Consider the following 23,736-nt stretch of genomic DNA (forward strand, 5'->3'; position numbering starts at 1 on the left):
TGAACAAAATAAGAACCAAATGAATGTCTTTATCAGATATGCCTAGTTTCCCTAAGGATCCTCCTTTTGATATTTCATCTCCCATGAACTATAGAACTAACTCTTGTTATATGTAGCTTTGGTTATTAAGTGAAGACAGTGAGTTGGTTTTTATTTAACTCAGGACATGTCCAAAACAGAACTCCTCATCCTCCAACACAAACCCTGTCCTATGCCTGTCTTTTCCATCACTGAAGAAAGCACCACATCCTGTCTCACAAGCCCATAACCTTGATATCATCCTCGATTCTTTCTCATTCAACCCACATGTTCAATCTGTCACCAAATCCTGTTGGTTCAACCTTCACAGCATTGCTAAAATCTTCTCTTTTTTGTCCTTCCAAACTACTACCATGTTACTCTAAGCACTTATCCTGTCCTACCTTGATTACTACATCAACCTGCATCCTGACCTCCTTGCCTCCTGTATATCCACACTTAAGTTCTTATTTCATTATGCTACACCAAAATTTTTCTAACCACTGGCTTTAAAACACTGAATTGCTTTGCCCCTTCCTACCTTACCTCACTTCTCTCCTACTACAGTCCAGTCGGTACACTTAGCTCTTCTATTGTCAACCTACTAACTGTAACTCAGTCTCATCTATCTCCCTGCCAACCCCTCACCCTTTTTGTCCTTGACCCCAATCCCTCACCCCTCTGGCCTGGAACACCTTCCCTTTTCATGTCTGACAAATGATCATTCTCCCCATCTTCAAAGCCGTATTAGAAGCATATCTCCACCAAGAGGTCTTCTCTGACTAAACCCTCATTTCCTCTTCTCCCATTTTCTTCTATTAATCAACCAACCATATTTGAGAGCTTACTGTGTGTAGGACTAAGTGCTTGGGAGAGCCCAACACAACAATATAACAGACACATTCCCTGGTTACAATCTAGAGGGGGAGACAGATATTAACATAAATAAATAAATTATGGATATGTCCATAAAAGCGGTGGGGCTGGGGGTTGAGTGATCAATAAATACAGAAGTCAGGATGACGTGGAAGGGAGATGGAAAAGAGGATATTAGGGCTTAGTCAGGGAAGGCCTCTTGGAGATGTGCCTTAAATAAGGCTTTGCAGGTGGGGAGAGTAATTGTTAGTTGGATATGAAAAGAGAGGGCATTGCAGGGCAGAGGCAGGACGAGGCCAAGAGGCCAGTGGCGAGATAGATGAGATTGAGGTACAATGAGTATGTCATTAGAGGAGCAAAGTGTGCAGGCTGGCATGTAGTAGGAGAGTAGTGAAGTGAGGTAGAAGGGAGCAAGGTGATTGAGTGCTTTAAGTAGACTGTAAGGAGTTTCTGTGTGATGCAGAGGTGAATGAGCAACCACTGGAAGTTCTTGAGAAGTGGGCAAACATGGAATCTAGATGGGAAAGGGTGAAGAAGAGAACTAGAGGAGAGAAGTTTGAAGCAGTTGGTATAGACAACTTGCTCAAAGAGAAGAATGGTAAGAGGGAGATGGGGCAGTAATTGGAAGGAGCCAAGGGATTAAGGGAGGGTTTTTTTAGGATAGGCGAGGCATGATCTTGTTTGAAAGCAGTAGGGAAGAAGCCATTGGAGAGCAAACATGAAGATGGTAGGGAGGGAAGAAAGGAGGGGGGACAGTGTTTTGATAAAGTGCAAAGAGATGAGGTGTCACTGCACTTGCATTTGCACCTCTTATTCACCACTCCCTCAACTCTACAGCACTTACATAAATTTCTGCAATTTATCAATTTGTATCACTGTCTGTCTCCCCCTCTAAACTGTAAGCTCGTTGTGGGTAGGGGACACATCTACCAACTCTGTTATGCTGTACTCTCCCAAGTGATTAGTATAGTGCTGTAAAAACATAAGCACTCAATAAATATAATTGATTGAGTTGGGAAAAATAAAAGAAAGGAACACTTCTTGTGTTGAAGGGATGAGGTTTGGAATGAAGTCATAGATACGTAGATGAACGTACTTACAGCTTGTTCTTCCTTCTGGTTCCGGCCCTTTACCCATTTGTTCAACTTTCACAAATCATCTTTCTTCTGAATTGGCTGCTTCACTTCCTGAATTTTATATTGAGGCCTAACACTTTTAATTTTCATTCTCTTTGAAATTTCTCCATCTATCCTTTCTATCTTAGCAAGGGGGGTGTCAGTAAGAGTGCTAAAGCACTGTCCTGAGCACTAGAGTCGATACAAATAATTAGGCAGGACATTATCCCTGTCCCAACTGGGGCTCCCATTCTAAGTAAGAAGAAGAACAGATATTACATTTCTACTTTACAGATGAGAAAACTGAGGCATGGAATTCTGAGTTCTGACTTGCCCTAAGTCAACTAGTGGTCAAGCGGTCTAGTTGGTATTAGAAGCCAGGTCCTATGACTCCCAAGCTTCTCGAATAACTTGATATTTGAATTTGAAATAATCAGTGAGGCTACATTAAATTCTGATTGTGTGCTAATTACAGTTTTGATTACTGTTTTAGATAAACTCCATATATAGAAGGACAAATGAATCAAGGTTACATATGTACCCTTAAAGTATCTGGTGGGACCTCATCAGATGTGGGCTCAGAGTTTTGTTAGCTGTGGCTATGTACATTCTCAAACATAAACCAATAAAGTTCACGATCTGCCTTTGAAGATTAAGGCCAGACATCACATCCTGACTGTACTGTTAGAAGCAGCATGCCGTAGTGGGTAGAACATGGGCCTAGGAATCAAAAGATCTGAGTTCTAATTCCATCTCTGCCACTTGTCTGCTGAGTGAACTTGGGAAAGTCACTTAACTTTCCTCAGTTTCCTCCACTGAAAAATGGGCATTAAAACCTACTCCTTCCTAGTTGGACTGTGAGCCCCAAGTGGGTCAGGGACTGTATCCAATCTGATTATTTTATATCTACTCCTACACTTAGAATGCTTCACACATAATAAGTATGTAGCAAGTACCATAATTATTACTATTATCTGTGGTGAAATTTCTTGGGAGTGGATTAGAAGGGGGTGATTACACAAAAATCACTTGTTCTCATACCAAAGTAGTAAAGATTATTAATAATGATAAATAATGATGATGGTATTTGTTAAGCACTTAATGATCCTCCATGTCACTAAAGAAATAGAATTATGGTGACAGTAGTGGAAGCAGATGCTTCAGGAATGTGAATCAATTGTTATGTTATCAAAAGGTATAAAGCATACTTCTAGGAATGTCTACTACACCAGGAGAGCACCTGGACAGAATGAGGCTTAGAACAAAGGTGAGTTATGGTCTTAGAGAAGCAACGTGGCTCAGTGGAAAGAACCTGGGCTTGGGAGTCAGAGGTCATGCGTTCGAATCCCAGCTCTACCACTTGTCAGCTCTGTGACTGTGGGCAAGTCATTTAACTTCGCCGTGCCTTAGTTACCTCATCTGTAAAATGGGGATTAACTGTGAGCCCCATATGGGACAACCTGATTACCCTGTATCTACCCCAGCACTTAGAACAGGGCTGTGCACATAGTAAGCACTTAACTCTACCAGTATCATCATCATTATGGTCCTGACAGTCACTTTACTTATTGGAAAGAGGATGGACCTGGGAGTCAGTAGGACCTGGGTTCTAATCCTAATTCCACCACTTGTCTGCTGTATGACCTTGGGCAAGTCACATCACTTCTCTATGCCTTAGTTCCCTCATCTGTAAATTGGGGATTAAGACTGTGAACTCCAGTGGGACAGAGTATGTGTCCAAACTGATTAGCTTGTATCTATCCCAGGGCTTGGCACTATGTGCTTAGCACATAATAAGTATTTAACAAATGCCATAAAAACACCAATAAGAAGTACTGCCATCTATCTTTCCCAGTGACAGCCCTCTCCTAAAGGGCTGCCCATCCGAACCAGAATGATTGCAGATGGAGGTGGGTTGTTTTGGGAGAGCTGTATCCATGGTGTCGCTTAGAGTCAGAGATGACTTGACAGCACAAGACAAGACAAAGGCAAGTCCACAGTGAGGTTAGACTCTACATGGGGAGACCGACATTAATGTAAATGTGCATAAGTGATTTGGGGCTGTGGGAGGGAAAAATAAAGGGGGCAAATCCTTTTATAATGATAACCAGGGCTTGAATTAATAGAGTGCTTTTTAAATTTGGGTCAGACTAACTGTCACCCAGTCTGTTATTCCATTTCTGAGAATGGGCATAGCATGGTCAATACCACTCCATATGTATGCAGGTGTCAGCCATGGTTTCTTTGGGTTCTTTGAGTTCAGTAAGTTTTATTTGCACTAAAATATATTGCACACAATACCATCCCATAAATTGAACACATTAGTCACTAATTCTATGTAAAAATGACTGTAGAATTGAGAAGCAGCGTGGCTTAGTGGAAAGAGCATGGGCTTGGGAGTCAGAGGTTGTGGGTTCGAATCCTTATCCACTGCTTGTCAGCTGTGTGACTGTAGGCAAGTCACTTAACTTCTCTGTGTCTGTTACCTTATCTGTAAAATGAGGATTACGACTGTGAGCCCACGGGGGACAACCTGATAACCTTGTATCTACCCTAGTTTAGAACAGTGCTTGGCACATAGTAAGCGCTTAACAAATACCATTATTCCCCCATTTAGACTGTGAGGCCATTACCTGGCAGGCATTGTTTCTATCTGTTCCCAAATTGTGCATTCCAAGCGCTTAGTACAGTGCTCTGCACTTAGTAAGCGCTCAATAAATACTATTGAATGAATGAATTAATCTTGTAAAAATTGAAGAAAATCTCTGGAGAAAGTTTTGCTCAGATTGTGACCTATTATTGTATGTGTTCACTATATTATATTCTATGGCTCATTTTTCTGTATCTTTATTTACAAGGGTTCCTTTGCTCGTCTCTTATTCCCCACCTGAAGTCATAGTCTTTTCTGGGAGAACAGTTACTATGGCAATGCATAGAAAAGAAATTTTATTTTTGCACAAATATCCACTATTTAAAGCAGGGGGAAAGGGGAATAAACCAAAATTCTGGGAAGCTGATTTTTCTAAGCCCCTAGAATTCAGTAAATGTCTTGGAGGCTCTGGATAGCCTTTAATTGTCCATTTTTGTTTCGGATCCACGAGGGTTTCATGTCACAAAAATATTCAGCAGTTAATAGATTTAAAAAATCTCAATTGGAAAACATTTTCCTTCCTCTAGGCCCCTGTCCCTCACTGTCAGAATTCTGTAGCAGGTTTAGAGTAAGGAACGATGTGGGACCATCTGCCCCGTTCTCATTTAGGTTTAAATGGCTCTATCCTGTTTCAAACAGCAGGAAAGTTGTTGTGTCTGTAAATGTCACTGCTCTAATGATGACTCTTCTCAGCAGATACAGGGGTCAGGGCATTATTTTTTTTAAATACATAAATGTTTTAGTTTGAAAAATGTTAGTGGAGGATCAGACATGGCCTCCAATTGACTATTGCCAAGAATTAAACAATGGAGCCATTAAGGCGATGATTAGTCATAGTTGGCACTCCTCTATTTTTAATCAAGGTTTCAGAAATGGCTCTTGCGGTTAAATGAGCAAGTTTTGTCTGGGAATAGAGAAACAAGGGGTTCAAAATTACATAAAGTTTGGATTTACAAAGTGCCTCTTTTCCAAGGAATTCAAAGTCCTGTTACCAAGGATCAGAACAGCCACGTGACTTAGGAGGGAAATGAGTATAGCTCTTCTCATTTATGAGGTGAGGAAATGAGAAGATTTTGCTCAGTGTTGAATGACTGAATACAAGGACTGAATCAATCCATCAGTGGCATTTAATGAATACTTACCATATTCAGATCACTTTGTTAAGACGACTGAATAAGAATCACATCAGTCACTTCAATAAACTCAGGGAAGAGCCTATGGTTCATTAAAAGAATGTTGGGGGACAGTGAACGGCACTAGAACACTTCTTTTATAAAGAGTGCATTTATTAAAGGTCTGAATGTATGAGGGACTGGATTAGCTACGGTACACACAAATTAAGCATATGCTGAGTTCCCTCCTCACTCTGAGATTACAGACATTCTGATAGATGGCAAACACAGATATGAGACATACTTTCAAGTAGGTAAATGTTGAAGGCCATTAAGAAGAGTTGAAGTTATAGCTTTATGAACAGAAAAAATCGTAGGTGCGAGAACAGTGCTTAGCACAAAGTAAGTGCTTAACAAATGCCATTATTATTATTAAAGGGTGGTGAATGGAGGGAAAGTCATGAGCAAAGGTGAAAGTTAGCTGGTTCAGACCAAAAGGGATATCGGTAAGAAACCTAAAAAGTTATCCTAACAAGACCAAAAATTCAGCATGTCCTGAATATAAGGCACTGTATTGAGCGGTAGGAGAGGCTAACAGAACCAATACTGCATGTTCCCTGCCCTCAAGAAGCTTAAAATCCAAAGGGAGAGAGAAAGAAATGTACAAATAATGTGCAAAAGAGAATCAAACAAGAAGCAATTTCAAATTTATCAAGATAGGATACTAGAATAAGTGATGGATCATTTTAACTATATTATTTAATCCTATTTGCTAGGAAAGAGGCAACATACTTGGAGTTTACCTCTCTCTATGGTAGATGTTGCTGTCATTCTGAATGCTAACTTTTAAGGACTGCCAAATGTTTCTGGTAAAGTTAGAATATGCAGTGCAAAGCAGAAAAAGAAAAAAAAAAGTACCCCAAGTCACACACCCCTAAAGGTAGGGAGCGTGGGAATAGAAATGTGTGCTGGGAAGAAGGTTGAATGCCATTCCTCTTAGTCACGAAAGGGGCATGTATAGGTGATTGGAGGAATTTGCCAGAGCTCTCTTTCAGTATGGAAAATCTTTGTTTCCCTGGGTGTGTGCTGGCAGGCTCCTAGAACATGCTACAGCAGTAGTGCAGCAGGAGGGATTTGAAAAGGAAACTCTCGGTTCACGCCACTGACATCACTAAGAAGTTCCTGCTTCACCAGTTCTTGACAATTCAATTGCATCAAGAGTGGTGACAAATCCATTCTCCCTGGGCAACAGGGAGAGCTCAGAGAGAAGGAAGATTCCAACTCTGATTGCCTTTTTTTTCATCTGAAGTTATTCCTGGGATATTTTCCTCAAGGATTTATTCCAGTTATTGTTTGCAGATAGTCGATACTGCAAAACCACACCAAGAAGGTGCTCCAAAGCAGGAAGAAGCTTTATTCTCTAATGGTGGGGCTAGACTGCTCCAACAAAGAGATACTCAGAGTAGCATATGCAGTTTTATTGCCAACCTATCAGGGAAGGGTGACTCACTGGTCACAATCTGATGGGTGATTTCTGTCAGAAAAATGTCCACCGAAGAAAGTCATAATAAATTACAATCTACCCAATTATGTATACCCTCCATCAAGTCCACTGTTTTCCAGTATCTTCTGCTATTGGTCTTCTCCATCTGTGACCTCCCTGACTGGATGGTCAGATGTGCTGGTGGATCATCTCCTCTCCTTGGATGCCCCATCTCCTGGTCTCAACTGGTTTCAGCTAGCACTTGTGGTGGGTTCTTATTTCCAAGACCTCTTGTGGTATCTGGTGGCCAATATTCAACAAACTTGCTTTTCATCTTACATCCGGTCTTCTGCTTTGCATCATCTACATCCTTGGCATTCTGCGTTACCTTCTTAAGTAAACCTGACTTTTGGCCTTTCATCCTTTCATATTTCATGCCTCTTATTGCCTAACCCTACATCCACTCTGCTTTCTCAGTGCATACTCTTACAGTTACACATGGAAAATTAATGAGGAGCAACTTTAGCTTTACAAAAAACACAAGAAAAATCTGCATCCTCTTCTCTGACCCTTCCTTGCCCCTCCTATAGTGACCAATCCTCCGCTACTCACCTTTCTGTACTGCACCCTCCCATTCATCCTGCTGGGTCACTGATCCCTCCAATTAAAGGAATCAAGTTCTCCTTTCTCCAGAAGACAGCTCTTGAATGGATTTCATGATGAAGGTAGGAGAGAAAAGCAGTTTTAAAATTGTAGTCAGTGTTGAGTGTAATTAAAAAAAAACCTTTAAAAATATATGAAATCCTTTCAAATTCTCAATGCATTTGCTCCTGGATTGGTAACATCTTCTGGTCTCTGTGGAAGTTTCGGCTCAATTCAATCCCTAACTGGTCTACTATCTCAAGCAATTATGCTAATATTATGCTAATATTGGGGACTAGAAAATGACAATATCTACTTAAGGGAGGTATTTGCCATTAATGAAAGTAAACCACTTTTGAATTAATTCCAGTGTTCTCTGAAATATAAATCTCCTCTTTCAGGATCTAGTGAGCTCATCTAACGTTACTGTTCAATGTGTAGCTGTACACATTTCTGTTTTTCCCGAAGGGAACCCAGCATTCTCATTCTTTGTTTTTCTTGGAGTGAAGGGTTCCCTAGTTTATCACAAATGTTTTCTACAGTGTATCTGAGGAATAATTTCAATAGCACATCCTGTATTTTAGAATGTTTATTTTTGTTGAAATCAAGGCATTATAGTTGGTGTCAAATTCATTCTTTTTTAAATCCTCATTTTATAGATGAGAGCAGTAGTGACAAAGCAGCAGCAAAGCACACTTTATCAACTTTATGGAGAAGCAGCATGTGGATAGAGCACAGGCCTAATCCCGATTCATGGGTTCTAATCCCGAATCTGCCTCTCGTCTGCTGTATGATCTTGGGCAAGTTAATTCACTTCTTTGGGCCTCAGTTACCTCATCTGTAAAATGGGGATTGAGACTTGGAGTGCCACATGGGTCAGAGATTTGCTTGTATCCACTCTGCATTTAGTACGTGTCTGGCACATAGTAAGTGCTTAACAAATACTATAATTAATTAATCATTCATTCAATCATATTTCTTGAGCACTTACTGCATGCAGAGCACTGTCCTAAGCACTTAATCAATACTCTTTCTTACATTCTCCTTTTGTAATGAAGACCTTATTTAAAAGAAATGTTATTTTCTACTTTGAGGACTCCCCTCTCAGGATTGCACCTGGAGAGTTTCCAGTACTCTACCAGTCTCAGCTATGGGAGGGAGAGTCAAGCAGAGGCATACCTATTCCATTCCTAGCTTGGCCAGTGGCTAGCGAGTAGAAGGAAATCTGCTACAAGTCAAAACTCACCTGTGCTGGGCAGCAACTACATGGAAGAGAGTCAAGTGTGGAGATTCAAGTTTGCTGCACAAAAGAAGGCAATGGTAAACTACTTCCATATTTTTACTAAGAAAACTTTATGAATACATTACCAGAACAATGGTAGGTGAAGGTGGGGCATTCTGAAAGAGATGTTGTCCATGGACTAGCTATGGGTCAGAAATGACTCAACAGCATAAGACAAGACAAACTTTAAGAACACACAGCACTTTTTTTCTGTCTTCCTCCCCACTGTCTTACCATCAATTTGTGGTATGTTGGAGCCAAGGCAGTGGAAACCCTAGTTTAGAGAAGGGCCGGGACACTAACTCATTCGTCCCAAAATGCTCACCTTCCCCTGACTGCACATTATCCAGGAGGAGAGGAGACATAGAAAACCTTCCTCTGTATATTACCCAGGAGGAGAGGAGACACACAACCTTGTTTGTGTTGACATCCTACCCATACCTCCTCTATGGGACATCAAAGGGGAGAGAAAGAACTCGAGTTTTTGATGCAAAACTTGACCTCGAGGCAAAATTTATTCTGGATGCAAAATGCTTCATTGCACTCCTGCTTATGAGACATTTGTGAATTAATGATGTGAGAAATGAACCCTCCACTGATGTGGATGGACAACGGGGGACTGGAATCAGAACTCTGGATGACCTTCGGAATGTGAGGACTTGAGAAGGGAAATGTACAGAGACCCTGACTAGAGCCTTGAGTCCTGGTCCAAGCTTATAATTCAATCAATCAATCAATCAATCAATCAATCATATTCATTGAGCTCTTACTGTGTGCAGAACACTGAATTAAGTGCTTGGCAGAGTACAGTATCACAGAATTAATACACATATGCCCTAACCACAATGAGCATAGACATATGCCCTACCCACAATGAGCTTACTGTCTAATGGAGAAGACATACATTAATATAAATACATTTTACTGATATGTACATATCTGTTCTGGGGCTGAGGGAGGGGTGAATAAAAGCAGAAAATCCAAGTCCAAAGGTGATGCAGAAGGATATGGGAGAAGAGGAAATGAGAACTTTGTCAGGGAAGGCCACTTGGAGGAGACGTGTCTTTAATATGGCTTTGAAGGTGGGGAGAGTATTGTCAGATATTAAAAAGGAGGGCATTCCAGGCCGGAGGCAGGACATGGGTGAGAGGTTGGTGGCAAGATAGACAAGATCGAGGTACAGTGAGTAGATTGGCATTAGAGGGGCAAAGTGTGCAGGCTGGCTTGTAGTAGGAGAGGAGCAAGATGAGGTAAATGAAGAGGGACATAGAGGGCACTGCCAGAGTTCACGGGAAAACCATGGAGAGTTGGAAAATAAGGCTTTTGGGGACAGGATAAAAGACTTGGGATAATACAGCTCGGAGCTGATGAATTCAAGAAGTAATTTTAAAATGGATGTCCATATGTAAGGGCAACTTTAGAGGAAATGCCATCTGTTTTTTCTTTCCACTGAGGACACAAGGAAAATAGGTATTAGCAATAAGAGATTTGTGTTGAGTTTAATGAGCAGTTTTCTGACAGTGAGATTTGTAAACATTGCAATAGTCTAAGAAGGAGGTGTGGAACCTCTTTGACTGTAGGGTTTTTTCTTATAACTGGAAATTTTATCTACAGACTGGGATGGGCCAGATGTCATCTTGGCTAAAGGCATATAGAGATGGACTAGATGACTTGTAGTTCTTGTCTTCATATACAAACAATTCCAAATTACCTTTATGTACTCATTCTATTGAAAATTCCAACTTGTAAGTGTAATTGCACGGTAATAATGTTGGTATTTGTTAAGCGCTTACTATGTGCAGAGCACTGTTCTAAGCACTGGGGTAGACACAGGGGAATCAGGTTGTCCCACGTGGGGCTCACAGTCTTAATCCCCATTTTACAGATGAGGTAACTGAGGCACCGAGAAGTTAAGTGACTTGCCCACAGTCACACAGCTGACAAGTGGCAGAACTGGGATTCGAACCCATGACCTCTGACTCCAAAGCCCGTGTTCTTTCCACTGAGCCACGCTGCTTCTCTACTTTCAGCATACAGAATAGAATAAGAAGGTAGAAATGTGTTACCTAATTTGAAATGTCTGAAGTTCATCTTCATTATATTTCATCCACTTTAATAATCTTGATTTCGTTGACATAACATACAATTGTTTAACACACTGAAAATTTTGGTGCTTTCACCTTTTTCAAATTGTCTATAATTGTTTCTCATTCAATTTTCTGTCTTTAAATATAATAGGAAAATTCAATAGAGTCTTGAGGGAATAATGGCAAATTTTCTGGTATTATACCACTCAATCTGGTTTTCAGCTTCCCTGTCTGTCCCCTGTTTGATTCTGATAGGATTCTGGATGCTTTGATGTCTCTGCCTTTTTTTTAATTTAATTTGTGGTGCTGAGCCTTCCTCATCTCTGGTTCCTCAACTCACAGGCTACACCACACTTTACCAAGCCTGACCTGGAAAAGGTATGCAAATGTCTTGGACCGAACTGTATTTTAGGCTTTGGCCAATTTGAACCAACTTTTGCAAAACAGTAGTCTTGGATGATCATCACTTCAAACTGCGAACCAGTTTAGCATCTTGGAGTTCAGCTTGTTAGGGTCCCATAGTTGGCCATTGTACTTTAGATCAGACTGTGTCTTCTAGCTCTCCAAATTATTTATTTGGATAGTAACCCAATTTACTAAATATAGGTGAAAGTGACATAAACACATTACCCTCTTCAGAGGTGTCCGGCATAGATTTTCCCTTTCCCCTATTAAAAGGCATCAAATAACACATTGCATGAAAGTTGTGGTGCATTTATCAACCATAAATACAGTTTTTATAGGAGTCTCATACATGGGAAACAATAGCTGCAGCAAATACTTTCAATCAGATAAATCAGTGAATTGACCTGCATTATATTCTATGACCAATAGACTTTCCAAAGAAAGAAATCATTCTAAAATGTTTAAGATCCTAAGGCCTTTTTTATTTTGTTTTCCATTTTTTTGTCAGTGCTTTGAATAGAGCCCTGCCTCTGCAGCAGAATTCAATAACAACCTTCATTTCTGCTTTGCCAGTGATAATCTCTGCTAGGATTTCCCAGTGTTAGACTGGTATATAACTTCATTTTTTTACAGGCTTGTCATCAGTCTGCAGCTCTGTGCTGATTATAAATAGTGATTCATAATAATCTGCATGATTTCTCATGTGTTCAAGAGCTATTCTTCGGCATATTGACGTAAGCTTTTGTAGTTAGAAAAGGCTCAGCTACAGATGATGTACTTCATATTTCTCTGTCAATGAAGGTCTAGTCATTCTCAAGAAAGTTACATTAAACAGAGGATACAGGACAAAGAATGAATAAATGCATACTAAAGCCTTAAAACTCTTTGAGTCTTTTTCTAGCTGTTTACTCTTCACATAGGAGCTTTTATGTAAGAACCACGAAAATTCTAACTATTTCAATCATTAGGTTTTACAGTTAGTAATTTCCTGAGTCAGTTGCATCTTGGCTCATTTGCTATTAAAGAGTCTGTGACTAAGGTAGTTGGCTATGGCATTTATTAAGTGCTTACTATTTACTGGGTGTTGGCTAAACATTAAGGCAAATTAAAGAAAATCAGTCTGAACACAACCTGAAGTTATTAAAGAATATCAAATCAACTTAGTGGAATCAAATAAACCTCTATTTTCATAATGAATATTTGACCTTTTTTAAACACACCAGTCTAAACATACCAGATTTACAACATATGGACTGCCTGTCAGTAGAGCTCTTCTGTAGTTGGAATTTGTTAGGAATATCATTTTCACCTTTAATACGTAAATGTTCATGATATGTTACTTTCTACTGGATTCATTTTTGGAGAATTTTGGGTAGAATCTGAGTGTCAGAACCGAGAAACAGTGTGGCTCAGTGGAAAGAGCACGGGCTTTGGAGTCAGAGGTCATGAGTTCGAATCCCAGTTCTGCCACTTGTCAGCTGTGTGACTGTGGGCAAGTCACTTAACTTCTCTGTGCCTCAGTTACCTCATCTGTAAAATGGAGATTAAGACTGTGAGCCCCACGTGGGACAGCCTGATTCCCCTGTGTCTACCCCAGCGCTTAGAACAGTGCTCGGCACATAGTAAGCGCTTAACAAATACCAAAAAAAAAAAGTGGAGGTTTGATATACAATTATTCTTAATTTTCAATAGTCCTGTTGAAGACATAGTGCTGTATATGGGAGTGCATTAACTAAAGTTGCTGTCTCACTCATGAAACTTTATCACTGCCTATTGAAATAACTAAACAAGATTTATTGCGCTTAACTGCATGGCTACCTTCCCAACGCAGATGGTCATTTACATGCAGTCAGTGATCAGAATGGAAAAGTGTCAAATAATTTAAACAAAAGCAATAGAAAAGGCAGGAACTCATATTCTAATACTTTATTTCTGAATACTAAAATAAATCAGATTGTTTGGCTTCACAAAGAGAAGTAAAAGGATGGAGTGAGGAAGGGAAAAAGATCGCATTATTATAAAATTCTGGCTACTTTGGAGCCGTCACTGTGGACATACTCTACTGAGAGAAGCAGCATGGCTTGATGGAAAGAACATGGACCTGGGAGTCAGAGGACCTGTGTTCTAATCAAGGTTCCACCAATTGTCTGCTGTGTGATCTTGGGCAAGTTTGTAATTTCTCAGTGCCTCAGTTGTCTCATCCATAAACTAGGAATCAAAAAGCCTGGACTCCCTCCTACATAGACTGTGGGACAGGGACTGTGTCCAACCTGGTTATCTCCTATTTTTCCCAGAGCTTAGTGCAGTTTTGGGCACATAATAAGTGCTTAATGATGATGAGTTGGTATTTGTTAAGCGCTTACTATGTACAGAACACTGTTCTAAGCACTGGGGGAGATACAGGGTAATCAGGTTGTCCCACGTGAGGCTCACAGTCTTAATCCCCATTTTACAGATGAGATAACTGAGGCACCAAGAAGTTAAGTGACTTGCCCAGAGTCACTCAGCCAACAGGTGCGAAGCCAGGATTAGAACCCATGACCTCTGACTCCCAAGCCCAGGTTCTTGCCACAAAGCCACGCTGCTTAATAATAATAATGTTGGTATTTGTTAAGCGCTTACTATGTGCCAAGCACTGTTCTAAGCGCTGGGGTAGACATAGGGGAATCAGGTTGTCCCACGTGGGGCTCACAGTCTTAATCCCCATTTTACAGATGAGGGAACTGAGGCACAGAGAAGTTAAGTGACTTGCCCATAGTCACACAGCCGACAAGTGGCAGAGCTGGGATTCGAACTCATGAGCCCTGACTCCAAAGCCCATGCTCTTTCCACTGAGCCACACTTAACAAATGCTACAGTTATTATTCTGAATGCAAAATATTCCTGGATTTCTAGAGAGCTTTATTTTATGTGAACTTCAATTCATATTGTCTCCATTAGATAATAGAAGGTTCAGATTAGTCACACTTCTCAAAAGTCACACAATTAACTGCAGACAAAATACCAGAGAATGAGTTAAGACGGGGATGGATATTTAAGCTCATCCAGCATTGTGTTTTTCTTTTGGCAGTACTCTATTTTCATCACGTGCCAGCAGCACCTCATTTTTCAGGCTGGAAATGTATAAGCTTTATGGTTTGCTGTGGATTGTTTTTTAATACCGTATAACTAGAAATTGTTAAACTAATTCAAAATCCTGGCAAGCAAGAGAAATGCATGAGAAAAGTCTTGTAGGCCATCAGTTCTAATGTCAGCCTTGATTTTATTATCCAATTTATATTCTAGGATGGCTGCAGTATTTGTAAAATTGAGTCTTTAGTCAGTTTTGCTAACTGTGGCCCATAATTAAAGAGTTTTTTAATGGTATTTATATGTGCTTTCTATGTCTCAAGCACTGTTCTAAGCACTGGGATAGACACAAGCTAATTAGGCCTGACGCAATCCCAGTCCCACATGTGGGGCTCACAGTCGTAGTAGGCTGGAGAATGTTTATGGAATTGCCATTTTACAGTCGAGTAAACTAGGCACAGAAAAGTTAAGTGACTTGCCCAAAGTTACATAGCAGACAAGTTGTGGGGAAACCAGGTCCTCTGACTTCCAGACCTGTGTTCTTTCCACTAGGCACCATTGCTTGAGTTAGAGATTCTGCTTAAGCTACAGCAATATTTACCAAGGTGTGGTCAAACGTGATCCATGATGTGAGCCTGAGGAGCGTAAAGATAGCACTGATGTTGGAAATGGACAGAATGGATTTAAGTTGGGGAATAGAGAAGAAATTCAGGAAATGGGTGGGAATGTGAGTAAGAATGAAGAAAGAAATAGTACTGATTTAGGAAGTTTAAGGGGAAAGAAATTGGATCAGCTAACCATTTGTAAAAAAAATTATAAGAAAGAGAAAGATTCATAATATAGGTAATTTTTTCAAAAAGGTTTAAAAAGTACAATAATAACTTTAAAACTTAACAATCAGGGGAATCTGAATCAAATTAGAAATTTAGAACTAACATGTAATTTACTACAGAGTGTAGTCAGAGGTCAGAAGAGATTATTGATAGTATTAAGGGTGCCAGAGAGAGTTGAACTGCTTACTGCTGGAATGAGGAGACTTGTTTCTGGGTATAGTGGTATCTGTAAATGTCCCTTGGGGATCTTGTGGTGCAACTAATGTGAGCTTGTGTTGTGTCTGTGTGTTTGAGAGAGAGAGAGAGAGAGAGAGAGAGAGAGAGAGAGAAAGACATGTCTTCCACAATGGATACCAGTAAAGTTTGCCCCTTGCTGCCATTGCATTCACTGTTCAGTACTTCCTACAAGGGTCTGGTGAGATACCAACTGGCCATTTACCATCAATCAGTTAGTGGTATTTGCTTAATCATCTACTGTGTGAAAGTTTTTCTCCAGACTTGAACCTACTACCACTAAGGTTTCATAGGTGTCCCTCCCTACATCCTAAGGTTGTGAAGTTTGGTAAACAGTTCTATAAATTTTTCTCCTTTCAGTCATCATCTTTCCAGCCTAGAGGTCTAATCTCTAATCTATCCTCATATGGTAGCTCCTCCATCTTCCTGCTGATCGATCATTTTGTTGGCCTTTTTCTGTACCTCTCCCGATTACATTTTGTTCGGTGTAGACAAGCGTTATGCAAAGGCTCATTTGGCCATAAGTGAGGGTCAGATTGGGCTGAAACCACTCCTTGCTCTTGGAAGATGTGCTTTCTTGACTAGGGGATTATGTTTTCCCTAGGAGCCTCCTAATTGGCTGGGCCACTTTCTGTCTGTCCCTTTTGGTCCCTCTACTCCCTCTTCAGTAAAAGAAAAATGTGTTTCTTTTGTACATTTACCTTTTTGATTGCCTTCTGTGTATACACAAATGGCAACATTTCTCAACTGTGGGTGTCCTATGGCTGATCCCAGGCCCCAAAATTGAGCTGCCACATTGCTGACATCAGAATTTAGGAGATGGGTTCTGGAATGGAATTACTTGAACAGGGCTCCATTAGTCTTGTTCCTGGCTTCTCAAGGCCCTTTCTACACACATTAGATTGGGGTAGGGGCTGGTGCTAAATGCAGGTCATAAGAGGAATTTTATACTTAATGATAAATCATGAGAAGCAACATGGCCTAGCAGATAAAGCACAGGCCTGGGAGTCAGAAGGTCATGTGTTCTAATCCCAGCTTGACCACTTGTCTGCTGGGTGACCTTGGGCAAGTCACTTAACTTCTCTGTGCCTCAGTTCCCTCATCTGTAAAATGGAGGTTAAGACTGTGAGCCCTATGTGGGACAGGGACTGTGTCCAACCCTATTACTTGTTTCTACCCCAGCGCTTACAACAGTGCCTGGCACATAGTAAGCACTTAAGAAATACCACAATAATATTTATTATTATTACCATTACTTTTTGAGTGTTTACTGTGTGCAGAACACTGTAGTAAGCACTTGAGAGAGCACAGTAAAACAGAGGAGATATAAACATTTTCTACCCACAGTGATCCAACATTCTGGAGGGGAAGACAGATATCAATATCATGATGATGGTATTTGTTAAGCACTTACTATGTGCCAACCACTGTTCTAAATCCTGGGGTAGATTCAAGGTCATTCAAGGTTGTCCCACGTGTGGTTCAGTCTTAATCCCTATTTTACAGGTGAGGTAACCAAAGCCCAGAGAAGTTGTGACTTGCCCAAAGTCACACAGCTTATAAGTGCCACAGCTGGGATTAGAACCCACAAACTCTGACTCCCAAGCCTGTGCTCTTTCCACTAAACCATGCTGCTTCTCTGAATATGTTCATTTATATTAATATAAATAATAAAATATAAACATATATGAACAAGTCAACAGTGGCAATTTTTTTCTTTCATGTCAAGTGTGAAGAGGTCAAATTCCAGAAATAGGTACATTGTCATTCTAGCTCTTTCTAGGTTACTTAATCACAGAGGGGAAAATTACTGGAGGTTTTTCCCCTCGCAGTTGGATTTGGATACTAGAACATGCATTCACCATTGTTAGCTTGAAGGTGATTTGATTTTCCCAGATTTTGATTTATTTTCTAATTTTGAAATTTTAGCAGCATGCAGCTCCACAATGAAGTCAGTATCAAATAATGCAATAAAATAAAGAAGGTTTATTAAGACATAGATACTGTTCTCCTTCTAATGGTAAGAAAGTGCCAGACTACCCTAAGAATAAAGCAGATCTCACCCTTGGTGCTGTAAATGCTCCCCAGCAAAATCTTGTCCATTCATAATTTAAACTTGGACCTTAGATAGGTTAATTTACATATTTGAAGCATGCTTTATATTCAGCTGAGTGTTTGCCCCGCCTTAGGCTATGACTCATTTAATACTATACAGTACTTCCTGAAAATGATGTAATATTTAGCCATTTATGGAACAACAGAATAACTTTATACCACAGACAGAGCCCAATTATTCAAATGGCCACTTAACTGCTTGTGACTAGTTAGAATAATAGGGAAAAAATAATTGGATATACATTCAAATACTGGAAGCTTTCTAAGGAAGCCAAACCTAACCTCACTAATTATGTGAGCTGTTGGTTATCATAAATTAATCTAAATAAGATGGAATAATCAACTTTCTACAGATTTCAAAATATTTACTTTTCATCCCAAGGATCCATCAAGCCCTTTATTCTATTTCTGGCAGTGGATAGGATAATTGCGAGGTCCCTATGATCATTGCCTTCTGATATTCACTGAGGTATATATCATAACTTCCCCACCATCTATATCCATAATTTTTTTCTCTAGAAACCTATTATAGACCTCTGACCAATGAAGTTGTCCAAACCTGATAAAATTTTCCGCCTGTATATCTTTCTGTGGTGATTAACTCCAAGTGCTTACAGTTTTCTAATTCTGCACTGAACCTGGGGGACCCCATTTATAGTTTGTCCAACCTGAAAGGTTGCTTTTTGCTATAATTTAGCCAATTCCTATCTGTGGAGTTAATTCCCTAGAATTATATGATTACTCTGTTTTTAAAGCCTTGGTGTGGAGCTCTGTCAAATACCTTTTGAAAATCTAAATATATTCTATCCACGGGTTTCACTCCACTCTACCCATATACTTATTATCCACTTTAGAGAACTTCAGTGAAAGCATGATTTCTGTTTAGAGAAAACATATTGTCTTTCCACAAGCAGATTGTATTTCTCTAAGGGTTCACTGAACCTAAGCATAATTTTAATTTCTGCTAACTTGCAGGGTATGGAAGTGAAATTTACTGGTCTATAGTTCCTATGATCACCTCTGAAACTTTTTATATAGATGAGAATTATAACTTCAATGTAATGCAAGTGAAGACAAACTGCACACTTTTGCCATGAGTTTCATAAATTTGAGTTCTCTCAGAACTCATTTAGATACTATCCAGTCCCATTGATTTGCTTGCATCCATTTGTGATTTAATTAGTCAGTCAGTCAATCATATTTATTTAGTGTTTACTAGCCTGTACTAAGCACTTGGGTGACTACAATACAGCAGAGTTGTTGACACATTCCCTAGTCTTAAATCTCTTGGGTGATCACTGCAATTGATCCAGCTGTTTTCAACTTGGGTATGGGAATCTAATATCTTTCTCTGTCAAACCACTGAGCCTGTTGGTATCTTGTTTTTATTCCAGAGTCCATTGATTCATTATCTTATCAAATAGCTCCACAGTTTCCCTACTGAACTTTCTACTACTAATATGTACATGAAAATAGGTTAATAACCCCCATCACTCTCAAAGAGTCCATAAAAAACATACAGTCTAGTAGGTGGAGACAGTGAAATCAATTACAACTAGGGCAGGGAGGAGTTATTTTCAAAGTGCTTGGTGGTATGACTGCTGTTTAGGTGTGTGAATACGAGTGCATAGGTGATTATATAGAAAAAACAATCTGGGCAGCAGAGTGCAGCCTGGCCTGGAGGGGAGAAAAGCTGGAGGCAGGGAACTCAGTGAGAAGACTGATGCAGTAATCAAGGTGGGATATGACAAGTGATCTGATTAGCACAGTAGAAGTTTGGAGGGAGAGGAAGGGAAAGAGTCTAGAGATGATATGAAGATAAAATCAACAGAATTTGGTGACTGACTGAATATGTAGGTTAAAAGAGAGAGATGAGTCAAAACAGTGCCAAGATTGTGAATTTATGAAGCAGGGAAGATGGTGGTGTTATCAACTGTGATGGGAAAAGTCAGCAGGACTCCTCAGGTGATGAGGAGTTCTGTTTTGAAAGCTTAAGTTTGAGGTGTTGGCAAGACATCCAAATAGAGATGTTCCGAAAGGAAGGGAATGTGAGATGGCGGGGCGGGGCAGGAGAGGTAGATTTAGGAGTCAACGGCAAAGAGATAATAGCTGAAGCTTTGGAAGCAAATGAGTTCTTCAAAGGAGATTTTTAGAACTGAGACTTCGGGGATCCCCTCAGATATGGGGTGGGATATTTCTCCTTGATTGGGATAGGAATGGGTATCTAGCAGATGTTACGATGAAAATAGACATAAGTGTAAAATGACTTTTTAGAAACATAGTCCCGGTAGCAGACTGGAGAGGAGAGATCCTGGAGAAGGGGAGACGAGTGAGTGACTGTCTTGGTAGTCTAGTGGAATATAATGAGCACCTGGATTAGGGTGATAGCAATATTGATGAAGAAAAACAAGTGGATCCAGGAAATGTTTTGGAGGGAAAACTGACAGGATTAAATGACAAGATGACTATGAAAATTGATGGAGTGAGGAGTCAAGGATGAAAAAGTTGTAGGTTTTGAAAACAACGGTTAGTGATGTCAACTGTGAGAAGCAGCATGGGCTAGTGGAAAGAACACTGGTCTGGGAGTCAATACTTGAGTTCTCAGACTGGCTCTGCAATTTCCCTGCTTTGTGACCTTTGACTTCATTCTGCCTCAGTTTTCTTAATTGTAAAATCCCCATTTTACAAATTTGATATCTGTTCTCTTCCTTACTAGACTGTGAGTCTTTTATGGGACAAGGGAATGTGTCCATCCTGATTATCTCATATTCACCCCAGAACTTAGAACAGTGAATGATGTACTGTAAGTGCTTTTAAAATGCCACAATTATTATTATTAATAAGCCCTGAGTTCTAATTCTGATTCTGCCATTTGCAGCTTCTGGACAAATCAATTGACTTCTCTTTGCCTCCAGATTCTTCACATGTAAAATGGAGTCTATAAAGCTGTTCCTGCTTTCCCCTTAGGTTGTGATACCCATGTGGGTTAGGAACTGCATCTGCTGTGATTATTCTGCATCTACAGCATCACTTAGCACAATGCTTTGCTATTATTATTATTATTGTTAACCCTGTAGGGAAAGTTAAAGTGGATTTGGATGGGGCGAGAAGGTGGATTTCAGTTCAATATTTCCATTACTAATTACTAGTAACTTGCATGAGCGTTCCATTTTTTGAAGGATCATTTTTCCCCATTTAATTTCCAATTATATCTTGCCATTTTCCCAATAGGGGTTTTTACTTGATCCCTTTTTTTTCCTTTGTTTCTCCTGAAGTTCACATTTCCCCACTGAAATAATGTAATTTAACAACTTCCATCTAATAGTAAGTAGCTGGTTATTTTTGATACCCTTTTAGCTTTTTTTCTAAGGTTCCATATCTTTGTTTCTTTCCTTTATTTTCTAAAATGAAGTATCCTGTGTTGTTGTTTTTCTGATCTTCTCTTCTTCTCTCCGGTGACCCCCTCACCCTTAAAGAGAAGCAGCATCATCTAGTGGATAAAGCATGGGCCTGAGAGTCAGAATGTTCTAATCCCAATTATGCCACTTGTCTGCTCTGTGACCTTGGGCAAGTCACTTTGCTTCTCTGAGCCTCAGTTCCCTCAATTGTAAAATGGAATTTGAGATTGTGAGCCCTATTTGGGACAGAGAATGTCTCCAACCTAAATGACCTTGTATTTACCTTGGGGCTTAGAACAGTGCTTGGTACACAGTAAGTGCTTAACAAATACCATTATTATTATTATTACTGTAAATTGTGATCACTTTTTCCAATGATTCTCTCATATACTGTCTATACCAGGTGTTGCACACCACTAACTTCATGAAGGGCAAAATAATTTTGTTAGAAGTGGATCTAGGAATCCTATATTATCCAGATAATTTATTTGTCCAGGCAAAGGAGCCTTCTAAGAATTCCAGTCTCCTTCAGAATCCTTCAGAATGATTTCAGAAACCCAACTGAATGGAAGTGAGATGTTAGTTACCTCATGTCCAAGAAATTAGTCCTCCGATTCTTCATCTGGAAATTTTCCAATTGTCCTGGTGTAAATATTTTCTCTGTGAATTTCTGCAGTGGTTAGTGGTTAATGAATGAAGTGAGCTTTGCTTTGATAGCTTATAATTCATCGTCCCTTCCTCCTTATTGTGTCTCTTAATGCCATGCCCTGATCAGGAATGGCCAAAAATCCTCAGAATGATAGTCATATTCACAGAAAAACTTTAAGAAATGTTTTTTATACTCTTGTAGTTCTGTCTGAAGAAGGGAAAATGAGGAGAATGTAGTTTGTCAACTCTGAATGAAAGTAATTCTTTAGTAGGCCACTTATTAGATTTATAAAGCATGATGGAATTCCATATGCATACCCTGAAGTACAATTTTCCATTTGAGTGTCCTCCACATATAATGGGTACGGTTAATGTAATCAGCCATAACAGAAAAAAAGCATTTGAGGGATTGCCTGTTAATTCCAAAGAGTCTGAGCACTTCATGAATTGCAATAGAAATAAAAGAACTAATCTTTGGGAACTCTCATTCAAAACAGAATAATTATGCCAAGCTTTCTTGTAGCACCTATTGTTCAGAAAATATTCTGAGAGATTATAAAAAACAAAACAACTAGACTCTCCTATGGAATAAAAGATTTAGCATTGAAATTGTGCTGTGAAAGAAAAAATAAGATATGCCAGGATCCAAAGGACCAAAGAACCAAAGTTCAGAAGAAGGTATTAAGTTGGACCCCATATAATAATAATAATAATGATATTGGAGTTTGTTAAGCACTTACTATGTGCAGAGCACTGTTATAAGCGCTGGGGTAGATACAGGGTAATCAGGTTGTCCCACGTGGGGCTCACAGTCTTCATCTCCATTTTACATATGAGGAAACTGAAGCACAGCGAAGTTTAGTGACTTGCCCACAGTCACACAGCTGACAAGGGATTCAAACCCATGACCTCTAAATCCCAAGCCCATGCTCTTTCCATTGAGCCACTCTGCTTCTCATATCCAAATGAATTATCAGAGCACTCCAGTGCTATACGGAAGAAGTCAGTGGTCAACCACTTCCATATTTTTACCTAGAAAACTCTTTGAATATGCTACCGGAACAATTGCAGGTGGAGAGTGAGAAGTTTCCATGGAGTCGCTGTGGATCAGAGATAGCTCAATGACATAAGACAAGACAGTGTTATTCATTTGGATATGTAATACAAGCTTCATTCTTTCTTCTTCACTGACCTTGAGCACTCTCAGCATTTTGGTAGTGTGATTTTTATGTGTTCAGTGAGTTTTCCAATGGTTAAGTGCATTTTTCTCATTTATTTGGCATCAAACATTGGCAACAAGATTCAAACAGTCTCCACCCAGCAGACTAAGGCCATGGAGTGGAACTGCCGGAGGAAAGTGCTACTTAATGTTGGAATTTCAGGATGTGATTTACCTGGAAGAAGTCTTGGGATAGCTGAAGTTAAAACTGGAGAATTGGTTACTCTTACTCTCCCTCTCTCAGTTGATCAATAACATTTATTGAGCACTTATTGTGTGCAGAACACTGTGCTAAGTAAGTTCTTGGGAGATTTTGAAAGAATTAAAATATATTATTCTTTCCTCCTAGAAACTTACAGTCTCACTGGGAAGAGAGCCATTTACATAAATTTCGGATAGGGGAAGAAATAGACGAGACCCTCCTTCTCCCTGCCCTTTCTTCAACTCTCCCATCTTTCCCAGCAGTATTACAAGAGGAAATCTCCCACCTCCTCAAAAATATAGCCCCACCAGTTGCTCTTCTGTCCACTTCCATTTTCACCTTATCAGA

At 39.8% G+C, this 23,736-nt stretch overlaps 1 protein-coding gene and 1 non-coding gene across 6 annotated transcripts in view; both read left to right on the forward strand.

Annotated features, from left to right (window-relative positions):
• RAB27B (RAB27B, member RAS oncogene family) overlaps nt 1-23,736 on the forward strand; it is a 208,360-nt gene that overhangs the window by 154,630 nt on the left and 29,994 nt on the right. The gene's annotated exons all lie outside the window — the stretch shown is intronic.
• LOC114810547 lies at nt 8,995-9,132 on the forward strand. Its single transcript, XR_003758243.1, has one exon. It is a non-coding gene; the product is annotated as a small nucleolar RNA SNORA7 (small nucleolar RNA).

This window comes from Ornithorhynchus anatinus, chromosome 3 (genome assembly GCF_004115215.2).
Source record: "Ornithorhynchus anatinus isolate Pmale09 chromosome 3, mOrnAna1.pri.v4, whole genome shotgun sequence".
Lineage (NCBI taxonomy): Eukaryota > Metazoa > Chordata > Mammalia > Monotremata > Ornithorhynchidae > Ornithorhynchus > Ornithorhynchus anatinus.